Consider the following 6,603-nt stretch of genomic DNA (forward strand, 5'->3'; position numbering starts at 1 on the left):
ACATTTCATTATATCAATAGATACAGAAAAAATATTTGACAAAATATAACACCCATTTCTATTAAAAACACTAGACAACATAAAGTCAGGATTGCTTAAAATGAAATGTAGTCTTAATCTAAAGCCAAGGGAAAGCATTATCTGTAACAGAAATAAACTTTGAAGCTTTACCAATAACATCAGAAATGAAGCAAGCATGTCCATTACCATAGCTATTATTCAATATTGTTCTAGAAAGGCTAGCTTTAGCAATAAGACAAGAAAAAGAAACTGAAGGAATAAAAATAGACAACTACAGAACAAAACTATCAATCTTTGAAGATGATATTATGGTATACTTAGAGAACCTTAGAGGATCAATTAAAAATAAATTGAAACAATCAACTTCAGCAAAGTTGCAGGATATAAAATAAACTTGCATGAATTATCAGCATTTCTATGTACTTCCAACAGAAGTAAGCAGCAAGTGATAGAAACAGAAATTTTCATTTAATATAATGACAATAGAAAATATTTGAAAGTCTACCTGCCAAGACAAACTCAAGGATTATATGAACACAATAGCAAAATACTTTTCATGCAAATAGAGAGCTAAACAATTGGAAAATTACTAATTGCTCATGGGTAGGCTGAGTAAGTATAATACAAATGACAATTCTACCTAAATTAATTTACTTATTCAGTGCTATACCAATCAAAATACCAAAAAATTATATTATAGAGCTAGAAAAATTAACAAAATTCATCCAGAAGAACAAAAGGTGAAGAATATCAAGGGAATTAATGAAAAAAAATGTTAAGGAAGGTGGCCTAACAGTTCCATATTTCAAACTATATTTCTAAGCAGTAATCATCAAAACAATCTGATACTAGTTAAGAAATAAAGTGATGTATCCATGGAATAAATTAGGTACACAATACAAAGTAGTAAATTTATTGTTTGATAGGTCTAAAAATCCGTAGTTTGATAGTAAGAACACAATATTTCACAAAAAATTGCTGGTAAAATGGAAAGCACTTTGGCAGAAACTAGGCATCTACCAACATATCACATTGTACACAAAGATAAGTTCAAAATTAATAAATGATTTTAAACACAAAGAGTGATAGCATAAGTAAAGGAGAAGAGAATGGAAAAATATATCTGTCATATCTGTGGATAAGGGGAGAGTTTATGACCAGACAAGAGATAGAGAGCATCACAGGATGTAAAATAGATAATTTTGATTACATCAAATTAAAAAGTTTGTGCACAAATAAAACTAATATAGGCAAAATTAGAAGGAAAATAGAAAATTGGGGGGAATATTTTACAACAAATTTCTCTGATAAAGGCCTTATTTCTCAAATATATAGGGAACTGAGCCAAAGCTATAAAAACAAGAGCCATCCCCAATTAATAAATGGTCAAAAGATATGGAGAGGAAGTTGTCAGAAGAAGAAATTAAAGCTATCAATAGTTACATGAAAAAAATGCTCTAGAAAAAGGCAAATGAAAACAATTCTGAGATATCACCTCACACCTGTCAGATTGGCTAATATGACAGAAAAGGAAAATAACAAATGATGGAGGGGATGTGGAAAAATTGGGACATTAATTCACTTTTGGTGGAGTTGTGAACTAGTACAACAATTCTGGAGAACAATTTGGAACTATGCCTAAAGGGGCTACAAAACTGTGCAAACTGTGACCCAACAATACCTCTACTAGGTCTGTATCCCAAAGATATAAAAAAATAAGAAAAAGACCACATTCATGCAAAAATATTTATTCATATTTTGTGGTGGCAAAGAAGTGGAAACCAAGGGGATGTCCATCACTTGGAGAATGGCTGAATAAGTTTTGATATATGATTGCGATGAAATACTATTGTGCTATAAGAAATGATGAGCAACTGGGAAGAGTCAAAACAGAGAAAGAGAATTATAGACCAATTTCTCTAATGAATATAGATGCAAAAATTTTAAATAAAATATTAGCAAAAAAGTTCACAGCAACTTATCATGAGAATAATATAAAATGACCAGGTAGGATTTATACCAGGAGAGCAGGGCTGGTTCAATATTAGGAAAACTACCAGAATAATTGATGATATCAACAACAAAACTAACATAAACCACATGATCATCTCAATAGATGCAGAAAAAGCTTTTGACAAAACAACACCCATTCCTATTGAAAACACTGGCAAGCTTAAGAATAAATGGAGTCTTTCTTAAAATGATGAGTAGCATGTACCTAAAATCTGCAGCAAACATTGTATGTAATTGGGATAAGCTAAAAGCATTGTCAATAAGATTGGGGTGAAAGAAGGATGTCTACTATCACCACTATTATTCAATATGGTACTAGAAATGCTAACTTTAGCAATAAGAGAAGAAAAAGAAATTGAAGGTATTAGAACAGGTAAGGAAGAAACAAAGCTATTACTCTTTGCAGATGATATGATGATATACTTAGAGAATCAAGTAAAAAAACTACTTGAAATAATGAACAACTTTAGCAAAGTTGCAGGATATAAAATAAACCCACATAAATCATCAGCATTTCTATATATTATTAACAAAGCCCAACAGCAAGAGATAGAAAGAGAAACTTCATTTAAAGTTACCGTAGACATTATAAAATATTTTGGAGCCTACCTGCCAAAGCAAACCCAGGAACTATATGAATGCAATTACAAAACACTTTCCACACAAATAAAGTCAGATCTAAATAATTGGAAAAACATCAGTTGCTCATGGGTAGGCCAAGTTGATGTAATAAAAATGACAATTCTACCTAAATTACTTGTTCAGTGCCATGCCAATCAAACTACCAAAAGATATTTTATGGAGCTAGAAAAAATAATAACAAGATTCATCTGGAAGAACAAAAGGTCCAGGATATCGAAGGAACTAATGAAAAGAAATGCTAGGGAAGGTGGCCTAGCTGTATCAGATCTTAAATTGTATTATAAAGCAGCAATTATCAAAACTATCTGATACTGGCTAAGAAATAGAGTGGTGGATCAATGGAATAGGTTAGGTATGCAAGACACAATAGTCAATGACTATAGTAATCTACTGTTTGATAAACCCAAAGACTCCAGCTTCTGGGATAAGAATTCACTATTTGACAAAAACTGTTGGGAAAAGTGGAAAAGAGTATGGCAGAAACTAGGCATAGATCAAAATCTTACACCCTATACCAAAATAAAGTCAAAATGGGTACACAATTTAGATATAAAGGCTGATACTATAAGCAAACTGGAAGAGCAAGGAATAGTTTATTTGTCAGATTTATGGAAAACAGAAGAATTTATGACCAAACAAGAGATAGAGGACATTATGAAATGTAAAATGTATAATTCTGATTACATCAAATTGAAAAATTTTTGCACAAACAAAGTCAATGCAGCCAAGATTAGGAGGGAAGCAGAAAACTGGGAAAGACTTTACAACCAGTGTCTCTAATAGGGGCCTCATTCTTTCTTTCTTTTTTTTTAGGTTATCCATGTAAAATCATGGAAAATATTTTTGTATTAGTTATTTTGTTCAAGAAGACTCAAATAAAAGAAAAAATGAAAGAAAGACACAAATAGCATGCTTCAGTCTGTATTCAAATAGTATCAGTTCTTTCTCTGGAGGCAGATGGTATGCTCCATCATTAGTCCTTTGGGATTGTCTTGAATCATTGAATTGCTGAGAATAGATAAGTCATTCACAGTTCTTCATCAAACAATATTGTTACTGTGTACAATGTTCTCCTGGTTCTGTTCACTTCACTTTGCATCACTTCATTTAAGTCTTTCCAGGTTTTTCTGAAATCATCTGCTTGTCATTTCTTATAGCACAATCCCATTATAATCACATATACCATAGCTTGTTTAGCCATTCCACAATTGATTGGCATCCCTTTGATTTCCAATTCTTAGCCACCACAAAAAGGATTTCTATAGATATTTTTGTACAAATAAGTTTTTTTTGCCTTTTTTTGGACGTCTTTGGAATACAGACCTAGTAGTGGTATTGTTGGAACAAAGGGCACACACAGTTTTATAGCCCTTTTGGCATATTTCCAAATTGCTCTCCAGAATGGTTGGATCAGTTGTGAACTCTTTCTTCTTTTTATTAATTAATTAATTTTTAGTTTTCAACATTCACTTCCACAAGATTTTGAGTTAGAATTTCTCCCCATCTCTCCCCTCCATTCAAGCTATCACACATTCTAAATACCCCTTCCTTCAATCTGCCCTCTGTTCCATCATCCACCCTTCTCTTACCCCCTTCCCCTTCTATTTTCCTATAGGGCAGGATAGATTTCTATACCCCTTTGCCCGTATATCTTATTTCCCAGTTACATGTAAAAACAATTTTAAACACTTGTTTTTAAAATTTTGAGTTCCGAATTCTCTGCCTTTCTCCCTTTCCACCCACCCTCATTGAGAAGGCAAACAACTAGATACAGGTTATACATGTGTAGTCATACAAAACACTTCCGTAATAGTCATGTTGTGAAAGACTAATCGTATTTTCCTCCATCCTTTCCCACCCCTATTTATTCTATTATCTTTTTTGACTCTGTCCCTCCTCCAAAATGTTTACTTCTGATAAAACCTCCCCCAAACCCTTTCCCTCCTATTTTCCTGTAGGGTAAGATAGATTTCCATACTCAATTAAGTGTATATGTTATTCCATCCTGAAGTCAAATCTGATGAAAGTAAGGTTCACTCATTCCCTCTCACCTCCTCCCTTTTCCCCTCTACTGTAAAAGCTTTTTCTTGCCTCTTTTATGTGAGAAAATTTACCTCATTCTACCTCTCCCTTCCTTCTTCTTCCAGTATAATCCTCTCTCACTCTTTAACTTTATTTTTTAGATATCATCCCTTCATATTCAACTCACCCTGTGCCTTCAGTCTGTGTATGTGTGTGTGAGTGTGTGTGTGTGTGTGTGTGTGTGTGTGTGTGTGTATTCTCTTCAACTCCCCTGCTACTGAGAAAGGTCTCATGAATTACATATATCATCTTTCCATGTAGGAATGTAAACAATTCAACTTTAATAAGTCTTTTATGACTTCTCTTTCCTGTTTACCTTTTCATGCTTCTCTTGAGTCTTAGATGTGAAAGTCAAATTTTCTATTTAGCTCTGGTCTTTTCATTGGGAATGCTTGAAAGTCCTTTATTTCATTTAATTTACATTTGTCCCTTGAAGGATTATACTCAGTTTTGCTGGGTAGGTGATTCTTGGTTTTAATCCTAGCTCCTTTGACCTCTGGAATACCATATTCCAAACCTTTTGATCACTTAATGTAAGAGCTGTTAAATCTGTGTTATCCTAATTGTATTTCCACAATACTTGAATTGTTTCTTTCTGGCTGCTTACAATATTTTCTCCTTGATCTGGGAACTCTGGAATTTGGGTATAATATTCCTAGGCATTTTCCTTTGGGGATCTCTTTCAGGAGGTGATTGGTGGATTCTTTCAATTTCTATTTTACACTCTGGTTCTAGAATATCAGGACAGTTTTCCTTGATAATTTCTTAAAAGATGATGTGTAAGCCCTTTTTTTTAATTGTGATTTTCAAGTAGTCCAATAATTTTTAAATCTCTCCTGAATCTATTTTCCAGGTCAGTTGTTTTTCCAATGAGATATTTCACATTGTGTTCTATTTTTTCATTCTTTTGGTTTTGTTTTATAATTTCTTGATTTCTCATAGAGTCATTAGCTTTCATTTGTTCCATTTTCTTTATTGAGCTTTTGGACCTCCTTTTCCATTTGACCAATTCTGCTTTTTAAGGTGTTCTTCTCATTGGCTTTTTGGACCTCTTTAGCCATTTAGGTTAGTCTATTTTTTAAGGTGTTATTTTCTTCAGTATTTTGGGGAGTCTCCTTTAGCAAGCTGTTGACTCATTTTTCACGATTTTCTTGCGTCACTCTCATTTCTCTTCCCAATTTTTCCCCTACTTCTCTTACTGGATTTTCAAAATTCTTTTTGAGCTCTTCCATGGCCTGAGACCAAGTCATATGTTTCTTGGAACCTTTGGATGGTAGGAGCTTTGACTTTGTTGTCTTCTGGTTGTATGTTTTGATCTTCTTTGTCACCAAAGTAAGATTCTATTTTTTTGCCTCTGTTTGCTCATTATCCCAGCCAATTAGTTAACTTTTTAATTCTTTGTTAAGTAAGGATTCTACTTCCAGTGTGGGGGGTGTACTGTCCCATGCTTCAGGGATTTTGCACAACTGTTTTTAGAGATACTTCTAGGGACCTGTATATTTTCAGTTCTTCCAAGGTAGTATAATCAAAGGAGAGGTGTTTACTCCTTTCCTGGCCTGTGCTCTGGTCTATGAATGGCCACAAGCACTCTTTTCTACCTTGGAACTGTGAAGTGGATTCCCTCTCCACCACTGCCATAAGCTCCACCACACCAGAACTCCTCCTCGCCCCAGGACCACCACCCAGGACTGTGATCCAAGCATGGGCAAAGAAAGAGAATCCTGCCTCAGTGCCAGTAAAGAGACCCCTGCAGTCCCTGTCTGATCAGCCACTCGATCCCCCTACTGTCTGTAGTCCAAGAGCTCCTGAAGCAATTGCTGCCACTGTGGCCACCACCCCAGGGCT

This window comes from Vombatus ursinus, unplaced genomic scaffold (assembly GCF_900497805.2).
Source record: "Vombatus ursinus unplaced genomic scaffold, bare-nosed wombat genome assembly UNPS02014812.1, whole genome shotgun sequence".
NCBI lineage: Eukaryota > Metazoa > Chordata > Mammalia > Diprotodontia > Vombatidae > Vombatus > Vombatus ursinus.